The following is a 22,302-nucleotide window of genomic DNA, read 5'->3' as shown; positions in this document are numbered from 1 at the left end:
CCACAGAGTACTTAGAATACAAGATTAAGGATGGACTTGTTTCTTTTTAACTTTCTGTACGAAGCTGTAGCCACCCTGCAAGTCACGTGTACACTGTACATGCAATTAACTTTTTATAGAGGGACAATCATACAGGCAATTAACTCAAATGGATTGGATGTCACTCTATTATTTCTAGCATAAAGAGCATCTCTAACGGCAGCCAGCAAATTTCCTCCCGCTACCTTAAGCGGAGGACGACATCAAACGCCAGCGGCATACATTTTTACAACTTTAACAAACCAGATGAAATTCGTGCAAACACGGACTGATTTCATATAAGCATGAAGGATTTCGTATAAAAAAGCCGGATCTTCATATAAACATGATGGATTTCATTACATTTACATGAACTAAGAGGTGCCAATCCGGCTCTCTTGTATAATTAATACTCCCTCCGTCCGGAAATACTTGTCCTAGAAATGGATGTATCTAGACTTATTTTAGTTCTAAATGGCCGCCCGCGGATCCCTTTGTCTTCCTCATGCCTGTCAGACACTTGCGGGGTCGACGAAGGTCCTCGGAAGAGACGAAGTAGCAAAGAAACCACCTGTATCCGCGGTCGTCGCCTCGGCGGTGGCCTTCATGGGTCCCAAGTGGCGGCGGCCTCCCATGTTCTACTTCTCCTCGATGATGGCGGCGGACACGGAGAAGCTGGCCACCGACTCGTCGCTCTCCACGCACCCGGCTTCTGTCTCTGCCTGCATGGCGCTGCCGCAGGCACGGGAGGCGCGGCCACCGCAGACACTGGTGGCGCGGTACGACGCGGCAGCGACGGCGCCCGTACCGGCGTGCTAGCCGCCGTGCCGGCGTGGAGCAACTCGCCACTCCTCATCGAGCTGAACTGGAGCGGCGAGTTGCTGAACCACGCGCTTGCTTGGGGCGGCAACTGGCTCCGTCGGGCCAAGCGAGGTTGGTGAAGCACCGAGCGGCCTCGCCCGTATCCGGAGGGCTCGGCGGGCCACCCAGCCAGGTAATATGCCGGAGAAGGGCTCATCGAAAGCCATCGGAAGAGTGGAGAAAATGGTGAAGGAGGAGATGGGGGAGCGGCAGAGGGGTGCGATTCTTGCCCGTTGTCTGGCTGGCCTCGTGTAAATAGAGGGCGGACGGTAGGAGCTTGGCCGGCATCTGGCCTCGTTTAAACTGAGGGCGGACGGGAGGAGCTCGGCCGGTGTTGCGTTTAATTTCGGCCCGCTCATGAACGGACGTGTGGCAGGAGTAGGATTCTCGGTTTGCATGCGGGTTTAACGGGGGGGTTTAATGGAGGCGTCGGGCGTGCAGCGGGCGGCGCAGTACTATTTGATTTGACAGCAGTAATGAGCCGTCAAATCACAAAGGCCCTCGCCTCTCATGAAACCGACCGAGCTAGACTGCCCCGCCCTCTAGCCTTTTAAAAAATGTATATACTCCACTTTTGTACAGTAGTATCGATGGATTGCGCCATGGAGCAAAACTTGAAATTAAAAAAAGGTGGTACATATAGAGAGCGCTCGTCGCCAAATTATGCATATAGTACTATTAAAAAGGCTTGTCACAATAATGGTGTCCAGCACAAGTGCACAACCCACCCCTCAAATAAAACTAAGCACCCTGGAATTCTTGGACAAAACTAAGCACCCTGAAATTCTTTGAAAACTAAACTGCTGGCTATATGATGTTGGCCATATATATTGTACGTATATAATGTGAAGAAACGAGTGGTAGTACTATACCAACTAAAAGATGAAATGTAAGAAATACTAGTATGTACGTACTGAAGAGTTAAAGTAACAAGAAGAAACATAACATAGTTCTGCTGGGGGCTCAGCACAACACACCCCTCAAATTAAATTAAGCACACCTGAAATTAAACTTTGCAACTATTCCGGTAGACACTGCATTAGAACCACCATGAGCAACGACACTGCCACCTTACTCGGAGTCCTCGTCCACGTCCTCGACTTCGTCCTTGTCCCTCTTCCTCTTGGCCGATACTTCTTTGCTTGAACCGCACACTTGGCTGTTGCTCTTCATCCAACCCTTGTAGATATTGAAGCAAAGGTAGCCATCCATTGCAGCGTAGTGGATGTGGTCTATATCTAGTACATTCCGCTGCCATGCATGACGATGAAACGTGTATGGAGGTTTCTCCAGTTTACCGTACGAAGGATGAACCATGGCTCCTGCCAGGGTCAGCATTGAAGGCTGACGAGAGGACACCAGCCGATTCTTCTGGAGGTCGAAGGTGTTGCCTACAACGAGGCCTATCCGACGCAGGACTTCTTTGTCGTTACCAAAGTCTACAGTAACGAATTTGACTAGGTTGCTCTCGAGGAAGTCCTTAAAATCCTGGCACTCAACGTCGGCATGGCATATGTGGTAGACCAAGCATAAGTCATGCACGCAAACCTGGATCACGGCGGGCTTCTTCCTCTCTTCGTCCTTTAGATCCTTCTCTCGTCCCAGGACTGTGGTGTACTCAACATCTAGCCCAGCGACCCACTCATCATCTGAGTCTTCGAACATGCGTCTGAAGCGAGAAAGGCATCCTTTCACCGTCGCGGAAGAACGGGTGTAGATGACGTCGAACTCATCGCCGGTGATGGTTCTAACCTTGTACTCACCGCCGATCAGGGAGATTTGGGACGCCATGGATTTGGGAGGAGGGTTAGGATTAGTGGAACTGCCGTAATGTGAATGGACGGGACGACTAGGAGCGAACCGCCGTAGTATTGAAGGACGTGCGGGGACGAGTAGGAGCGAACTGCCAGCGTGCGAACGGCAGGGTAGTGGCTTTCCATTCTCCCATGATACGGGCTTCCGAGAGCCCTTGGATCTGAGATCGAATGGTTGCATGGCGTGATTCTAGACCTATGGGTGAATATCCTATCCTGGAGGGTTATTCTGCAAATTTTCAGCAACTTAGCATGCGACCGTTTGATCTCAGATCCAAGGGCTGCCAGCAGCCCGTATCGTGGTCGCGCCTACCACGACCGTCGCGTCGCTCGTGCGGTCGCGCCCTTGGAGATTTAACACGGTGCGTTAGGCTATCTGATGTTGGCATGTCATACATAGTCATCACTTAGTCACTCATACTACAACAAGGTTTTGGCTATAAGGTTGGCTATAAGTGTTTTTTTTTACTTCTCTCTATCTCTTTCTTCGTACTCCCTCCGTCCCATAATATAAGAACGTTTTGGACACTAGTGTAGTGCCAAAAATGTTCTTATATTATGGGACACAGGGAGTACAAGTATTTATTGCATTTGCCAAGGAGTGACCTCTTCCAATGAAATGGTGTTGCTAAGTTTGCTTCATTTAATTAGCTATAGACTCAAAATTGTCTTTTCACCTAGGTACACGCGCTTAGCACCGTTTCTTCCTTGGGTCACCAAACTAGTCTCTCTCTTCTTGATTAACTTGCCACATCAGACTTTATGCCTATGTGGTAAGCTTAAGCACCTATAGGAGCAAGTAAGTAAAATAGTGCGCTTTACATGGCATTTTTGCATATGTGGAGGAAAGAGAGGCAAGGAAAAAGTGGAGAAGTGGGCTCTCATGCAAGAGCCAGCCTCTACTACATGGTGGAGCATTGGTAGAGGCACCTGTATGGAGATGGTCAGGAATCGGGAGACTCACGCCGGTCGTAGCGCCGCAGTTAAAATGATAATGGCAAGTCAAATCACGGGGCCCCACCTGTCCAGCAGTAACTCGCTGTCAAATCACACAGCCCTACGTTTGCAGCAGCCTACTCCCTCGTCTTCTCGTGTCTCTATCAAACAAATACTACTATTCTACTACTTTGGATCCATCGCAACGCACGGGCACATTGCTAGTAAAAGGAAAAGGCCTGCCGCGTTCGCGTCGCACCCCCACACGCCCGGGAATCGGGAGTACAACACGGCCCGTCCGGCACGACACATAGCTTAGGGAAGGCGTGTTGCCTAGCATTTTCACTTTCATGTGGGACCACCATTGAGCAAACCGACACCCCGCCCGCCGTCGGGTTGGAAAACAGAAACGAGGGGAAGATCTAGCTGTAGCACGGAAGCCAAGAAATTTGGTGTCAGACGGGGCTCGTTGATAGAGTAGGAGCATTCCGTACTAGTACTACTCCTACTAGTACCAAGTTTGTACTCCTAATACTATATTACTAGTACTACCACTATACAACTAGTAGGTACGTGCACGGCACAACATCGTAGGAACAAAAAACGGGAAGATCTTGTTTTGGGTGATTTATCTTTTTTTCAATCAACGTAGTATGAATAATATGATGTGGGGGGCACCCATGAAGCTTATGTGGCTTGGTTGCATGGCTACGGAAGGTTAGAGAAAAATAAATAGATAATGTGTTTAGAGTGCACTCCACTAAATAGATATACTTTGGATCCATTGCAACGGACCGGCACATCTATATCTATACCCCCTATATAGTGTGTGAAAAACTTTGAAAGTTGGTCGTTGGATGAAGCCAATCCGACGGTACAAAGATGGCAAATCCGAGCACTACTGGCCGTTGGATATCATCCACCAGATTCTGCCACATGTATAATCTAGAAGACTCCATGGTTGAACTTAATTCATGACTAACTTTGCCACAACTAAGCTTAGGCAAAGTTATTAGTTCTTCAAAATGAGAGCCACAAGTTGCAAGCCTAAGGGAATCTTGCCACATTTTTTGTGTGTATGTCATGTGGGGCCTTAGTGTGGCTTGCCTAAGATGTGGCTTGAACCAAACACTCACCTAAGTTAATCAAACTTGCCTAACCTTACATTCCACCAGATTTTGCCACATGTTAGAATCCAGAAAGCTCCACATGTAGAAGCATAATGCACAAACCACCAGATCTCATGCGTGCAATGCACGTGTACCTTACTAGTACTAGTTGGTAGTAGTAAGAAACAAATTCCAGTTTTGGCACGAGCTCGTACTGCGGGAGCACCACAAGGCCTGCCGCAGGAGTTACAATTCCCTCTCGGGGCCCACGGGACCGAACTTCAGTGGCTTAGTGCCCGGCCTATGAGTCAATGACATGCGGACCTTAAATGCGGCTGGCCCACATGTCATTCTCATGGTGGTGGCGTGGTTCGCGACTCACTCGTTCGAGATGAACCGGCCGGTGGTGGCGTGGCCGTGGCGAGGGTGCCACAGCTGGGTGTCGGGGCGTTACGAGGCGTAGATGGCCACACCGGCGGGTACTACCTGTAGTACATAAGTACTCCAGCTGAGGATTGATGCCCGGGACGAAATGTGTCACAGCCGCTGGATGAAAATTCGATGGTGCGGGAGTACGGATCGGAGCACAGCAGCGGAGCAGGCAAACCGCGTCCAATCGGGTGTGTCTGTGGTAGAAAGTTGATGGTCGCTGCAGTTCAGCTGGCCCGCATGTCATGCACACAAAGGCAGAGGAGCGGTGGGGCCGAGAGGGATGAGGGGCACATCGGGGGGATGAGGATCCCCTGACGCGAACAATCCTACCATTTTGTCACTGACATGTGGGACCCATAAGCGTGGGTCCCACCTGTTAGCGAAGGAAAGGCAGGGCAAGGTAGTGATAGCCACGTCAGAGGATCCATGTCCACGTCGGGGGACGTCGTGCCGTGGGTTGGAGCGGCGTCGTGGGAATCGCATGTGGGTGTGGCAGTGGTAGAAACAAGAAACGTGATGGTCGTCGTGGTTCAACTTCCATGGACAAGCTATCATGTCTGCTGACACATGTATATCAAAACTAGAGTGTTTATATTTCAAGCACGTGAACAAGTATTATTCTACTACTTTGGATCCATTGCAACGCACGGGCCAGCACATTGGTAGTAGTAGTGTCCATCTCTATCTCTAGAGGCCTTCCCTCGTTCATCCTTTTCTCTCACAAGATAAACTACTCATACAAATGCATCTTGATGTTCCGTGGAACGCACGAGGATGTTTCCTTGGGGGTCTCTCCAGTGCGGCGTGGCCGTAGTTGCAAGTTGACGCCCCTTGAGATGCCGACGTTGAGGGGCACTCGGATTTCCTCCGATGAGCGGGTAAGATGAGTTTGATCATGTAGTAAATGCATTCTAAAGACTACTTCCGTGTCCATTTCCTAATTCTCCCCCTGCCCACTGTTTCACAGGTTAGGCTCAGTGCGAGTGGAGATTGGCTTGCATATGTAGGGGAGGGTACCAACATCAATTTGCACAACATTTACAACGGTGACACCGTTCCCGTAGAACCTTTGTCCAACATTGGGATCAGCCATGCAACGGGCCACCGCATGAATTGGTACGATGGAACCACGGTGAGATTGAATAAGATAGCACGAACCTTGCACATGGCGGTCAAAGGCGGACCATGCTGTCTGCGACCGATTTGTTGCCGTACGAGTAGGAAGACGTTGTGCTCCTTTCTAACCTCATCTTTGCGGTGACAAACCAGGGGACTTATTTTGTATGGGACACATCCTACGATATACTCCCTCTCTCCCAGTTTATTTGTTTTGAATCTTTTCGTTTTATAAGTTTCAAATTCAAATTTAGAGCTCCCCGTCACATGTTGAGATTACAATGTCCATTAAATCGTTGCGTGCATGTATAGTAAAGAAACAAATCTCGAGTTTGGCACGAGTTCGTGCTGCGGGAGCACCACAAGCCCTGGTGCAGGAGTTACATTTCCCTCTCAGGGCCGTCGGGACTGAGCTTCAGTGCCTTACTACACCTACCTTTGAGTCAATAACATGTGGACCCGATAGGTGACTGGTCGACATGTAATGCTTTCGTAGGCAGAGGGGCAGTGGGGCCAAGAGGGGTGAGCCGCAGGTCGGGGGACGTGTGGTTTCATGGGTTCGAGCGGCGTCGTGGGAATCGCGGGTGGCTGTGGTAGAAACTTGATGCTCGCCACATTTTCGGTGGCCCACATGTCATGCACACAAAGGCAGAGGGGCGGTGCGGCCGAGAGGGGTGAGGCGCACGTCAGGGGGCGTGGTGCCGTGGGTTGGAGAGGCGTCGCAGGAATCGCGAGATGAAACGTGATGGTCACCGTAGTTGAACTTCCATGGACAAGCCGTCATGTCTACGGACACATGCACTGCATACCGATCACTGGAAGGAGTAGCAGAGAAAGCTATATATGTGGATAAATAGTTCCTTATAGTCAAGCGGACCCACGCTACTACTCTGTTCCAAAGACATGCACACCAGCGAAATAGTCCATCTATATCAATATACACCGAGAGGGAATAATTTTTTTTACAAGAGAGGAAATAGTTCATCCATCCATAATGCCCTCCTGCTGGTGCATCCGTTTCTTCTTCTTCTTCTTGTTCTCATTCTCTGTGGGAGACGGCTTCGCAACAAGCTCTTTGGACCTTGCAGCTATCTCGAAACTCACACGGGCATCGAGGGCAGCATATTTTATCCGCTCGTACGTCAAGGGATAATTCTCCCATCCAGACGACCTTAATGCCACCATCTCGTCACCCTTCTGAAGATTTGTACCGAGCACAAAATTTGCTACGTTGAATAGGGATGGTGTCTGTTTATCACAATCTTCTACAGGAATTTTGATTCTGGTTTGTAGGTCAGTGATGCTTTTCAAATCAAGGTTGTACGGCTCCAGCTTCTGTTTGTCCCCTTCGATGGCTGCCCCACAGAAGTATACGTCCTCCCGAGACAAGAAATCATGAAGCTCACCTGGTATGGAGGGCGAGTGTATGATGTGGTACACCAAAACATCATCTTCGAGGCACAGCTGAAGGACGGCGGCGCGCTGGATCTTCCCAGGGGCACGCTCCGTGTACTCTGCGTCGAGACCGATGACCCTCGTCTCTACCTTTTCGAGGGAGTTGGATACATTGTTGATCCACTGCCGAACAACCCTTGGGTGGACGGTGACGGTGGCAACTATGCGCATCGAGCCTTCGACGAGGACATGTTGGACGCTAAAAACCTGCATCTCGATCTCTTTCGCCATTTGGAACCGCTGGAACGGAGGGCTATGGTTTGGAGAGTTAGGATTACATGGCTAGTCTAACTGAAGTAGTAGATGATTATTTAAAGAGGTTAAAACAATGTGAACGCAGTGGGGTTTGGATGCAAATGAAGACGAAGGGGAGGTGAAGAAGCCGAGGAGAATCGGTTCCTGATGGAGAAGTAAATGGGAGAAGTGGTGTGCAGGCAGTTGATTAGACGGCTAGGTAGACTAAACGAAAAGGCTATGCGGGTAGACTGATGAGTCGTACCTGTTCGTGTACGTGCCCATCCTTCCTGATAGGTGGGACCTATGCAAACAGATAAAAAATGTGTCGTAGTTTTTTTTTTTTGAGCGCGTGAGTGGGAGACACAACATTCTCTGGTTAAGGAATACTCCCTCCGTTTAGGTGAGTATAAGTCACCTTATGGAAAAGTTATATTGCAAAAACCCCACTGTATACAAGCACCATGTAATACGTGAGTATCCGGACAGTGGTTGTTACGTCTATGAGCAGGATACCAGCTTGTTGGGGCCTTTAGGATTTTTTTAGTTGGAGGCGGGTAAACAGCCTTGGTTCACACTCTCTGTTTCTCGGACTCAATTATCCGATTAACCAGGAGATCACCGTTGGCAAGGACCTTGATGGCAGAGAGGCTCTGTTTGCTATGGAAAACTGTGCCTACACGACGAGCCCTAGGAGTTCGGGAGCAAACTCCCCTGATTGTCAACGATACAGCCTGCAGCCAAAAGAAGGTGAGAATGACAAAGGCATCCGGATTAACTTTGATCCTTGGATGTCTTAATTACGATAGGCAGTGATGTGGTTCAAGCCTTCAGGTTGATAGGTAATTGGGTTGTTGCATCGAAAGGGTGGAGTACTGGTGTCTCCGGATCACTGGTCGCTGAAGCGGGGCTGCAAATTATGATGGTGTTGGATCATCTCTTCGAATGACTTTGTTGTCTTTGCTGCTGGTTCTGGATGGGTAGTTCTTTCTTTTGTTATGCATATTCCTTGTCATTTGGTCATCCTCGTCTATGTCACTCTTACTATGTAACAGTTGCTTCTGTTTAGAATGTCATTCTCGTCTGGATCACGAGAGTCTGAGCGCTGTAGATGGGTGCGTTTTGGTGGTGTAGCAAGACTTCTTATGAACTATCATGTCTTGCTGTTTATGTCAGTAGTAGTCACTAGTCAGTGTTTGAATGTTGTATATATCGTTGTTTCGAACTGTTTATTGTCTCGAACTACTGGTGGGCTAAATGAGGGCATCACCATACTCTAGTGTTCAGAGTATATCTCCTTTTTTCAAGTTATATAATTTGAGCTCGGTGTCTTTTCGATGATGTACACTTGTTTGGGCCAGTGAGGTGTCGTTGAATATGGGCCGAGTAGTAACGCAATGCCAAACAGGTCAATTATGACTCTCAGGCCGGGCTCTCAAAAGATCCTGAAAAAAAAGGTCGGGCTCTCCAAAAAAGAAACAATAAGGACTCTTAGGCCGACATGTGGGCGCCACTGGTGTTTTCGTGCGCTTGCGCGCCGAGAGCATATTGGCGCGTGCTTGAAATTCATGCTACCTTTTCATCCCCAGTCTCCCGCCCCTCCCCCCCCTCTGGAATCTCGATTCCTACTCCAGTTCCCCCAAATCCCCTCCTGTACTCCCTGTACTCAAGCGCACTATCATGTCGCCGGTCAACGCAGATCTCCGAGCCGGAGATCCTGAGGTCCGTCCTGCCTTCAGTCGCTGCGTGCTGTCGCTCAACAGTGGCATGGCGGCGCTTGACGGCCAGTTTGCCGGCAAAGTGCTGATGGTAACCATCAACGGCGACCGGCCTCCCGTCTCGCCGGACGACCTTGTCAAAGCTCTTGGCATTGCGCACGGCATCCAAATAAGTGACTTGCTCGTCGAAGTCTGTCCGCCACCGGCTGATTTCTTCGTCAGGTTCCGGACAACTTTCGACTGCAGTCATGTGTTCGAATCTTCCCGGCGTTTGTTCTGCGATGGCGCGCTGGTGAGCTTTGATCGGTGGCACCCAGGATGGGGCTCGGTGCCCTCTGAGCTTGAGTTTTTAACAAAGCTTACCTTCCACGGCATGCCTCGGCGTGCTTGGAACAGCGACTCCATGAACGAGCTTATCAACGACCTTGGAGGTGAGCTCGTAAGTATGTGTGTTCCTCCAGACAGCTGGGCTCTGACGGTTATGGCATGGATGAAGAAGCCGTCCACCATACCGAAGGTGATTGGTGTTGAGATACCGGTGCAGGAACCGGGGTTGTACTATTCGTCGCCACCAAGGCCGCCGCGGACCACGTTAGGGATGTACCTGTATCGAGTGTTCGTGCATGTCAAAGAAGTGGTCAATCCATCAATCGAAGTCCTGCCGCCGCCGCTGGTGCCAGGGTCCGTCGACGACGTCCATTACAGGAGTCAACGTCAGACTTTCCCCGTGTTGCTCGGAACGATGGATGGCACAGGGCCTACTCCATCGCGCGGCAGAGGCCACTGCTTCTTTGGGAGAAGAGGCAGGGCTGGCTGCCTGGATGTGCTCTAATTTGAGGTAACAACTGAATCTTGTTAGATACTAGTTAAATCCGAGCTATGGGTGTGAAGCACTGATATGCCAGTACATTTGATTGTGACCTGTTCTAATTTTGTACCTAAACTTTTTTAGAAAGAGCTGTACGTCAACTTAATGTGCTAGCAGAACTTATTGTGTTGTCTGTCTGTTTTCTTTGCACAACATTCAAGATATTTCCCCGTCATTGATAAAGACGATGAACCGTTATGTACGACTTCGTTGGTTTCAACATAGCCCTTCCCATAGCGATCCACTGCTTCCATCCTGATTGTGCCGCCTGCGTGAAATTTTTGTATGCAAGTTCAGTGTGCTATGATGCTCTATATAATTGTGTCAACTATATAAGTTTTTACTGAGCATCAGCAATGCATATGGCTGAAAGATTTATTTACGAGCATCAACCGATGGGTCTCTCTATCTCTCTCTCTCACACACACACGCACACACACACACGCACAAGTGGGACCCGTTGAATTATTTATTTGCTCGTGACAGCTTTTAATTAGGTTCCACTGTAATCTAACTTTTTTCTTAAGTTATTAACTGAGCTCAGTGACTTCAAAAAGTTGTACAGAAGCCTTGTTTGGGCCTTTCCGGCGTCGCTGAATGTGGGCTGAGTAACCATGTTAGGTTGTACTGTACTACACAGGCCTTTTTTTCAACATCAGCAATGCAACTGGGCCGACAGTTGTACACAATATCCGGGTCAACTTGTTATTCTCCGCCCCGCTGGGCTGCAAACTTTCCTAGGAGGTATGCATTAGGCTTAACAAAAAAATGGACTTTAAGAAATAATAAATGGGATGTAATTATAATAACTGGACAGTTACTATGCACCAAACACGTAATTAGTTTGAAAAATATATTGTTTTTGGAATTTGAAAATTTTAATTTCATTACTTGTTGCGCGCGCAATATTTCGTTGGATTTTAACGTAATACAATTTTATTTTGAAATTATATTTAACCTGACTAGAAATTTCGGATAAAAATATTTCAGATCCCATCAAAATGTGGGAAGTTTTTTTGAATTCTGTTTTGAGCGGTTGTTTGAAATTATTAATCGTTGTCCTAGCTAGAAGTTGGGCTGTACTTTTAACAAACTGTAAATGGGCTGTAGTAAATTCCATTAGAATTAAAAAATGGGTTGTACATTCTTACAAATCGCAAAAGGGCTATATGTTCTCTGCCAAATCCGAGATGTGGGCCTACTAAGTTGACGGGTACCAAGGGCTTTGTCAACTTAGTCAATATAAACGATTCTAGCTGCAGTGATCGTACGATGTCCATCCAACGGCCGTAGTGCTTCTTCAACCTCTGGTCTTCTTGCTCCAGCCGCCCAAAGCAGCGCCGGTCATGTCGCGTGCTCCTGCCTCCCGTGGCCGGCTGTGATGCCGCGGAGGCCTCACCGCCCCGTACTACTCCCACCGCTGGCCAGGCCATCCCTCTACTCACCCACACCCCCTGTTATTCTGCGGCGACGGCAGCCTCACACCGCAGCCGAACCAGTGAACCCTCGTACTCCTCTCCGCGCGGGCTTCCACTGCTGCGTCTTCCCTGGCTCTGCGTCGTCCCCTTCCTAGGCCTCGCCGTCGTCCAGACCACCGCCCTGGTGCTCTCGGCACGGCGTGGTCTACGTGGTCAACGACCGACTTCCATCGGAAGAGTACTATACGCGGAGAGGCTGACAGCTGGGTCCAGGCGGCCGCAAGGAAGTGCCTCCTTATTACGCGTAAAATAATTATTCCTCCACCTGATAGCAGGGACCCACCGGACGGGCCACCTTATTTCGCGAAAAAAACGTTTCCCCCCTGACTGCTGGGACCCACCGGATGGGCCAGCGTATTTCACGAAAAAAACGTTCCCCCCCCCCCCGCTGTCAGCTTGGACCCACCGGAAGTGCCTCCTTATTACGCACAAAAAAATGAATACTCCCCTGCTAGCTGGGACCCACCATGGTGGGAGGCTGACTTGTGGGCCTACTAAGTTGACTGGGACGGGGGCCTTTGTCAACTTTAGTCAATATGAACGATTCTAGCTCCAGTGACCGTACGATGTCCATCCAACGGCCGGAGTGCTTCTTCAACCTCTGGTCTTCTTGCTCCAGTCGCCCAAAGCAACGCCGGTCGTGTCGCATGCTCCTGCCTCCCGTGGCCGGCTGTGGTGCCGGAGAGGCCTCACCGCCCCTACTATTCCCACCGCTGGCCAGGCCCTGCAGCAACGGCAGCCTCACACCGCAGCCAAACCAGTGAACCCTCGTACTCCTCTTCGCGCGGGCTTCCACTGCCGCATCTTCCCCGGCTCCGCGTCGTCCCCTTCCTAGGCCTCGCCGTCGTCCACTGCCGTGGTGCTCTCCGCGCGGCATGGTCAACGTGGTCAAGGAACGACTTCCATCGGAAGAGTACTGTACGTGGAGAGGCTGACAACTGGGTCCACAGCCACAGCCCAGTTTTTTTGTGATTTGCCAAGTAAGTCGCTTTGTCAGGCATGTTGGGCTGCAAATCTTTCAAGACGAGGAGAGCTTTCATTCAGCTGGCCGAGAAAATGGCCCATCAGTAATGAGAAATGGGCTGTACATTTTTAAAACACATCAAATCGGCAATTAGTTTCAAATATCTTTTTTTTCATTTCAAGATTTTAAATTACATTAATTTTTATGTGTGGAGAATTTGTTGGATTTTATATTGATATACATTTATTTTTAAAATCAGTTTGAGTGTGAGTCGAAATTTCGGGATTAAAAACAGTTCGGACCGCACCGAAATATGCAAAAATTCGTATAATTTTTTAACCGTGGCCACAATATGGGCTGTAATGCTAACAAAAAGAATATGGGCTCCAAAAAAACCTTAAGAATTAGCAAATGGGCTGTAAATTATTAGAAATAATGGCAGATGGGTTGTATGCTGTTTTCCACAGATTTGAGGCTTTCCTAAAAAAAAGGTTGACGCACAAGCACTGACTGTTGGATGTCCATCCAACGGCCGTCGTGCTTCTTCAATCTCTGCTCTTCCTGCTCCAGCCGCTCAAACAAGCGCCGGCGGGACTGCCTACTCCCTCCTCCCCGCGGCCGGCTGTGCTGCCGCGCAGGCCTCACCGCCCCACCGTACTCCCATCGCTGGCCTAGCCATCCCTCTACTCACCCACACCTGCTGTTATTCTCCGGCGACGGCAGATGAACCAGTAAACCCTCGTACAGTCGTACTCCCCTCCGCGTGGGAAACAACTGACGAGTCTTCCCTGCCTCCGTGTCGTCCCCTTCCTAGGCCTCGCCGTCGTCCACCGCCGTGGTGCTCTCGGCACGGCGTGGTCAATGTGGTCAATGACCGACTTTCATCGGAAGAGTACTGTGCGTGGAGACGCTGACAGCTGGGTCCACGGCCGTAGCAAGGAAGTGCCTCCTTATTATGCGCAAAATAATTATTCCTCCACCTGACAGCAGAGACCCACCGAACGGGCCACCATATTTCGCGAAAAAAACGTTTCCCCCCTGACTGCTGGGACCCACCAGCTACACCTTCGCACGCAAGGAATTGCATCCGGGCAAAAAAACAAAACGATTCGCCCCCTGACTGCTGGGACCCACCAGCTACATCTTCGCACGCAAGGAAGTGCCTGACAGTCGGGACCCACCTGGTCGAAGCGTACGTAGCGTTGTCATTGTGGTCGCGAACGTGTATGTACATATATACTGGTGGATGTAGAGGCGCGCACGTGTCGTAGTAGAGGCGCGCACGTAGCATGTACACGTACGTACAGCGGCCAGGGTGCAAGAAAGAAAATACGGCCACGTATGTGTACATACGGGCGGGGTCTCGAACACCTACTCGCGCATACATACGGCGAGGGCTCGTTGACATGGCTGGGTCGGAACGGAGAAACAGCGTCGTCGTCGTGTTCATGGGGAGGCAACGGTATGCGTCGTGTTCATGGGGAGGCAACGGAATGCGTCGTGTTCATCGGGAGGCAACGAAACGCGTGGGAGCCAACCGGCTGGGTCGGAACGGAATGCGTGGTCATGTTCATCGGGAGGGCTTGGACGGAACAGGCGATGGAAACGAGGCCTGGCGTACCACAGAACGGAGGAAACGGCCTTGTGTTCAATCGGCCATGTTCGAAACGGGATCCTGTTCATCGGGAGGGGTCTGGCATACCGCAAAATGGACGAAACGGGCCTTCTACGGTCGAAACGGGGGTCCTGTTGATCGGGAGGGGTGTGGCGTACCGCAAAACGGACGAAACGGACCTCCTACGATCGAAACGGGGGTCCTGTTGATCGGGAGGGGTGTGGCGTACCGCAAAACAGACGAAACGGACCTCCTACGGTCAAAACGGGGGTCCTGTTCATCGGGAGGGGTGTGGCGTACCGCAAAACGGGACTCCATGGGATACTATTCATCTCCACCGTCGACCTCCTCCAGCCTCCACGGGCTACCGTCGACCTCCTCCAACCTCCACGGGCTCCTGTTCATCTAGCCTCCACCGCGCGCTACTCCACCGGCTACTGTTCAACCACCCCTCCACGGGCACCCCTTCATCGTCTACTGTTCATCCAGCCCTCCACACCACGGGGTCCTGTTCAACCACCCCTCCACCGTCTACTGTTCATCCAGCCCTCCACCACACCACGGGGTCCTGTTCATCCAGAGGCAACGCCACCGCTCACTGTTCATCCAACCCCCCCCCCCCCCGCAACGCTCACTGTTCATCCGATCGATCGGCTTCAGTTAGCAGCAGTAGCGAAGGAATCGCTCGATCGGGTTCAGTTAACAGCCATCGATCGATCGCTCGGGTGCAGTAACGCGTAGCCTGCAGTGCAATCGCTCGGGTTCAGTTAGAGCCCAAAGCCTCGCTGGGGTTCAGTTAGAGCCAACGCCTCGCACACACGCGCATACGTGTACGAGAGAAACGCGCATCGCTCGGCCCCTGACCTCCCACCATAACCGGGAACTCCCCGAAATTTTCCTCCCCCTCGCTTCTACCACGGTTTTTTCCGTCATGGACGGCCCAAAGAATGTCATGCAGCTGCATCTCCGGCCCGCCCAGGACGAAAAGCCCATTTTCTGTCATGATTTTTTGTCATAGAAGTAGGAGCCCACCACATCTATGATGATACCGGGTTTTGTCACAATTATCATCATAGAAGTGTCATATGTATGACAGAAAAAAATTTCGTTCGGCCCAAAATGTCACGGATGTGTCTTTTTTTTGTAGTGCAACATGCAACTAACCCTATGGTGTGATCCACACGCGCGCTCATATGATGGGCACCAAAGGATAGCAACATAACCACAAGCAAATTAAATCAATCATAGCAATTCATCAACCACCGATAGGACAACGAAAATCTACTCAAACATCATAAGATGGCAACACATCATTGGATAATAATATGAAGCACAAAGCACCATGTTCAAGTAGAGGGTACATCGGGTTGTGGGAGAGTGGACCGTTGTAGATAGAGGGGGAAGGTGATGGAGATGTTGGTGAAGATGGCGAAGGTGTTGGTGTAGATCGCGGTCATGATGATGGCCCCCGGTGGCACTCCGGCGCCACCGGAAGCGAGGGGGAGAGAGCCCCCCTCCTTCTTCTTATTCCTTGACCTTCTCCCTAGATGGGAGAAGGGTTTCCCCTCTGGTCCATGGTCTCCATGGCGTGGGAGGGGCGAGAGCCCCTCCGAGATTGGATCTGTCTCTCTGTCTCTCTCTGTTTCTGCGCTCTCCTCTGTTGCCCTTTCACTGTTTCGTATATATATGGAGATCCGTAACTCCGATTGGACTGAAACCTTCACCGTGATTTTTTACCAAAAATTAGCTTTCTTGCGGCCGAAGAAGGGCATCAACCGCCTTACGGGTGGCCCGCGAGGGTCAAGGGCGCGCCCTGGGGGGCAGGGGCGCCCCCCTACCTCGTGGCCACCTCGGGCACCGTCTCGCGTGGATTTTTCTTCCGGAATTTTCCAAATATTCCAAAAATAAGCCCCGTCCGTTTTTATCCCGTTTGGATTCCGTTTGATATGGATATTCTGCGAAACATAAAACATGCAACAAACAGGAACTGGCACTGGGCACTGGATCAATATGTTAGTCCCAAAAATAGTATAAAAAGTTGCCAAAAAGTATATGAAAGTTGAATAATATTGGCATGGAAAAATCAAAAATTATATATACGACGGAGACGTATCAGCATCCCCAAGCTTAATTCCTGCTCATCCTCGAGTAGGTAAATGATAAAAAAGATAATTTTTGATGTGGAATGCTACCTAGCATAATCTTGATCATGTATCTAATCATGGCATGAATATTAAGACACGAGTGATTCAAAGCAATAGTCTATCATTTGACATAAAAACATTAATACTTCAAGCCTACTAATAAAGCAATCATGTCTTTTCAAAATAACAAGGCCAAAGAAAGTTATCCCTATAAAATCATATAGTCTGGCTATGCTCCATCTTCACCACACAAAATATTCACATCATGCACAACCCCGATGACCAGCCGAGCAATTGGTCATACTTTTTAATGCGCTTCAGCATTTTCAACCCTCACGCAATACATGAGCGCAAGCCATGGATATAGCACTATGGGTGGAATAGAATATGATGATGGGGGTTATGTGGAGAAGACAAAAAAGGAGAAAGCCTCACATCGACACGGCTAATCAACGGGCTATGCAGATGCCCATAAATTGATGTCAATGTGAGGAGTACGGATTGCCATGCAACGGATGCACTAGCGCTATAAGTATATGAAAGCTCAAACTGAAACTAAGTGGGTGTGCATCCAACTTGCTTGCTCATGAAGACCTAGGGCATTTGAGGAAGCCCATCGTTGGAATATACAAGCCAAGTTCTATAATGAAAATTCCCACTAGTATATGAAAGTGATAACTCAAGAGACTCTCTATATATGAAGAACATGGTGCTACTCTGAAGCACAAGTGTGGTAAAAGGATAGTAACATTGCCCCTTTTTCTTTTATTTTTTTTCTTTTTTTTGCGGGCTTCTTTGCCCCCCTTTTTTTATTTAGGCTTCTTTGGCCTCTCTTTTTTTTGATGGGGCAATGCTCTAATAATGATGATCATCACACTTTTATTTACTTACAACTCGATACTAGAACAAAGATATGACTCTATATGAATGCCTCCGGTGGTGTACCGGGATGTGCAATGATCTAGCGTAGCAATGACATCAAAAAAACGGACAAGCCATGAAAACATCATGCTAGCTATCTTACGATCATGCAAAGCAATATGACAATAAATGCTCAAGTCGTGTATATGATGATGATGGAAGTTGCATGGCAATATATCTCAGAATGGCTATGGAAATGCCATGATAGGTAGGTATGGTGGCTGTTTTGAAGAAGATATAATGAGGCTTATGTGTGATAGAGTGTATCGTATCACGGGGTTTGTATGCACCGGCGAAGTTTGCACCAACTCTCGAGGTGAGAAAGGGCAATGCACGGTACCGAAGAGGCTAGCAATGATGGAAGGGTGAGAGTGCGTATAATCCATGGACTCACATTAGTCATAAAGAACGCGTATACTTATTGCAAAAGTTTATTAGCCCTCAAAGCAAAGTACTACTACGCATGCCCCTAGGGGGATAGATTGGTAGGAAAAGACCATCGCTCGTCCCCGACCGCCACTCATAAGGAAGACAATCAACAAATACCTCATGCTCCGACTTCGTTACATAACGGTTCACCATACGTGCATGCTACGGGAATCACAAACCTCAACACAAGTATTTCTACAATCCACAACTACCCACTAGCATGACTCTAATATCACCATCTTTATATCGCAAAACTATTGCAAAGAATCAAACATATCATATTCAGTGATCTACAAGTTTTATGTAGGATTTTATGACTAACCATGTGAATGACCAGTTCCTGTCATCTCTCTAAATAGATATAAGTGAGGCAAGAGAGTTTAATTCTTTCTACAAAATATATGCCCATGCTCTAACAAGTATAAGTGAAGCAAAAGAGCATTCTACAAATGGCGGTTGTCTATGTAAAGAGAAACAGGCAATCCAAGCTTCAAATGATATAAGTGAAGCACATGAAGCATTCTATAAAGCCATACTCAAAAGATATAAGTGAAGTGCAATGAGCATTCTATAAATCAACCAAGGACTATATCATACCAGCATGGTGCATAAAAGAAAAATGAAAACTAAATGCAAAATACGCTCCAAGAGTCGCACATATCGCATGAACGAAACGAATCCGAAAACATACCGATACTTGTCGAAGAAAGAGGGGATGCCTTCCGGGGCATCCCCAAGCTTAGACGCTTGAGTCTCCTTGAATATTTACTTGGGGTGCCTCGGGCATCCCCAAGCTTGAGCACTTGCCTCTCTTCCTTCTTCTCACAACGAGACCTTCTCGATCATCGAACACTTCATCCACACAAAACTTCAACAGAAAACTCGGTAAGATCCATTAGTATAATAAAGCAAATCACTACTCTAAGTGCTGTTGCAAACCAATTCATATTTTGTTTTTGCATTGTGTCTACTGTAATATAACTTTTTCATGGCTTAATCCACTGATATAAATTGATAGTTTCATCAAAACAAGCAAACTATGCATCAAAAACAGAATCTGTCTAAAACAGAAAAGTCTGTAATAATCTGAACATTCACCATACTTCTGATACTTTAAAAATTCTGCCAAAATTCGGAAAAATAAAAAATTTATATAGAAAGACATTGCAAAAAGAATCAGAACTATTTGACGTTCCAGTAAGAAATTAAAATTCGCGCACTACAGCCAAAGTTTCTCTCCTGCACCGCACAAACCAACAAGCATTGTAAACATCCTAAAGGCAAACCTTGGCACATTATTTTTATAATACAATGGAATTGTACAAGGGGATAATTATTTTTTTTGAAAAGTTTCTGTAATCAAGATTCACAAAGTTTCCGTGAGCATGAACAAAGTTCAAGGAGCTCTCCCACTTCAACAATGCTTGTCTTTCTCACTTTCACTTTCCTTTTTGAAAAGTTTTGGGTTCCCCTCTTTATTTTTGTTGTTTTTAAACTATATGAAAGCACTCAACAGAAATAAATGACTCTCTAAAACTTCCGGGTTGTCTCCCTGGCAGCGCTTTCTTTAAAGCCATTAAGCTAGGCATATAGTGCTCAAGTAGTGAATCCACCCGGATCCCAAGGTATATCAAAGCCAATTTTAATTAGCAATGATTTGTAATTTAGTAGTGAGCACAAAGTAACATATATCATGTAATGACGAAGTCTAACTCTCTTCCTATGCATCGGCATGTCATAAAAGAACAATTCATGCACACATAGTAAAGGCCAATGCATAGTATAAGCAGTTTCTTGCAATTTTTTCGTGTTGGAAACATAGAGAGGCGGAGATGTAGTTCCTCTCTCATAATAATTGCAAGTAGGAGCAGCAAGCACATGCATATTATATTCATCAAAATTATCATGTGCAACGGTAAAAGGCAACCCATCAATATAATCCTTAATAAGTGCAAACTTCTCCGATATAGTGTAGTTTGGAGAATTCAAAAAGATAATAGGACTATCATGTGTGGGTGCAATAGCAACAATTTCATGTTTAACATAAGGAACTATAGCAAGTTCATCTCCATAAGCATAATTCATATTGGCATCTTGGCCACAAGCATAGCAAGCATCATCAAAAAGGGATATTTCAAGAGAATCAACGGGATCATAGTAGTCATCATAGCAATCATCTTTCGGTAAGCACGAAGGGAAATTAAACAATGTATGAGTTGAAGAGTTACTCTCATTAGAAGGTGGGCACGGGTAGCTAATCCGCTTCCTCCTTTTGTTCTTCGCTCTCCTCATCATCTTTTTCATCCAATGAGCTCACAGTTTCAGTAATTTCTTCTTCCATAGACTCCTGCAAAATATTAGTCTCTTCTTGGACAGCGGAGACTTTCTCAATAAGTGCATTAATATAGGAATTATATTCATAATTGTCATAGCAATATTTCAATATAGCAAAATTTTCAGGCCTATAAACATCATCATCATCATCAAAAGCTTCATACTTTTCAAACAAAGATTCAATTTCATAAGCACCCTTAAAAGCAACAAATTCTTCTATTTGTTCCACATCATAGTAATCATATATACCATTAGCATAAGAAGCTAAGGTTTCATTATCAGTAAATTTGCATGAAAAGGGAAGGTGTGGAGCCTTCATCCTAGAGCAACAAGTATAATCATAACTCAAGCATACTTGCCGAGCATACCACTTCAACATATAAATTTGATCCCATAATAGATTCCCTTTTTGTGTCAAGCGATAATCCCTAAAGTATTCACGTTGATCCAACGTTACTCCCATTACCAAATTGAATGAGGTTTTCTCAGGATTACCAAAGTCGTACATAATATTTTTCACATATTGAGCATCGAGGGTTTTAGGAGGTTCCCCATCTCCATGAGCAGCAAGTACACCTAAGTTTTTGGTATTTCGTGTTCCATATCCATAACTAAAGATAGAGAACAACTAAGAACAGCAAATAAAAATTACTTAGTGATAAAGAAAACTAGCACACACGAGAATATTCACCCCACGCTATTGCTCCCCGCCAACGGCGCCAGAAAAAGGTCTCGATAACCCACAAGTATAGGGGATCAATTGTAGCCTCTTTCGATAAGTAAGAGTGTCGAACCCAACGAGGAGCTAAAGGTAGAACAAATATTCCCTCAAGTTCTATCGACCACCGATACAACTCTACGCACGCTTGACGTTCACTTTACCTAGAACAAGAATAAAACTAGAAGTACTTTGTAGGTGTTTTTGGATAGGTTTGCAAGATAATAAAGAGAGATTAATAAAAGCTAGGGGTTGTTTAAGTAAAGACACAACTAAAGTAAATATAGCGAGTGTGGAAAAGTGGTGGTAGGAGTTGCGAAATTGTCCCTAAGCAATTGACTACTTTACTAGACCGATAGCAAGTTTCATGTGGGAGAGGCCACTGCTAGCATGTCATCCCTTACTTGGAATTCTATGCACTTATGATTGGAACTATTAGCAAGCATCCGCAACTACTAACGTTCATTAAGGTAAAACCCAACCATAGCATTAAGATATATTGGTCCCCCTTCAATCCCGTATGCATCAATTTCTATGCTAGGCTGAAGCTTCTGTCACCCTTGCCCTCCAATACATAGTCCAATCAACATACAACTAACCCTATGGTGTGATCCACGCGCGCGCTCATATGATGGGCACCAAAGGACAGCAACATAAGCACAAGCAAATTAAATCAATCATAGCAATTCATCAACCACCGATAGGACAACGAAAATCTACTCAGACATCATAGGATGGCAACACATCATTGGATAATAATATCAAGCATAAAGCGCCATGTTCAAGTAGGGGGTACAGCGGGTTGCAGGAGAGTGGACTGCTGTAGATAGAGGGGGGAGGTGATGGAGATGTTGGTGAAGATGGCGAAGGTGTTGGTGTAGATCGCGGTGATGATGATGGCCCCCGGTGGCACTCCGGCGCCACCGGAAGCGAGGGGGGAGAGCCCCCCTCCTTCTTCTTCTTCCTTGACCTTCTCCCTAGATGGGAGTAGGATTTCCCCTCTGGTCCATGGTCTCCATGGCGTGGGAGGGGCAAGAGCCCCTCCGAGATTGGATCTGTCTCTCTGTCTCTCTCTGTTTCTGCGCTCTCCTCTGCTGCCCTTTCACCTTTTCGTATATATATGGAGATTCGTAACTCC

This window comes from Triticum aestivum, chromosome 1D, assembly GCF_018294505.1.
Source record: "Triticum aestivum cultivar Chinese Spring chromosome 1D, IWGSC CS RefSeq v2.1, whole genome shotgun sequence".
Lineage (NCBI taxonomy): Eukaryota > Viridiplantae > Streptophyta > Magnoliopsida > Poales > Poaceae > Triticum > Triticum aestivum.
Note: the sequence above shows the minus strand (reverse complement) of the source record.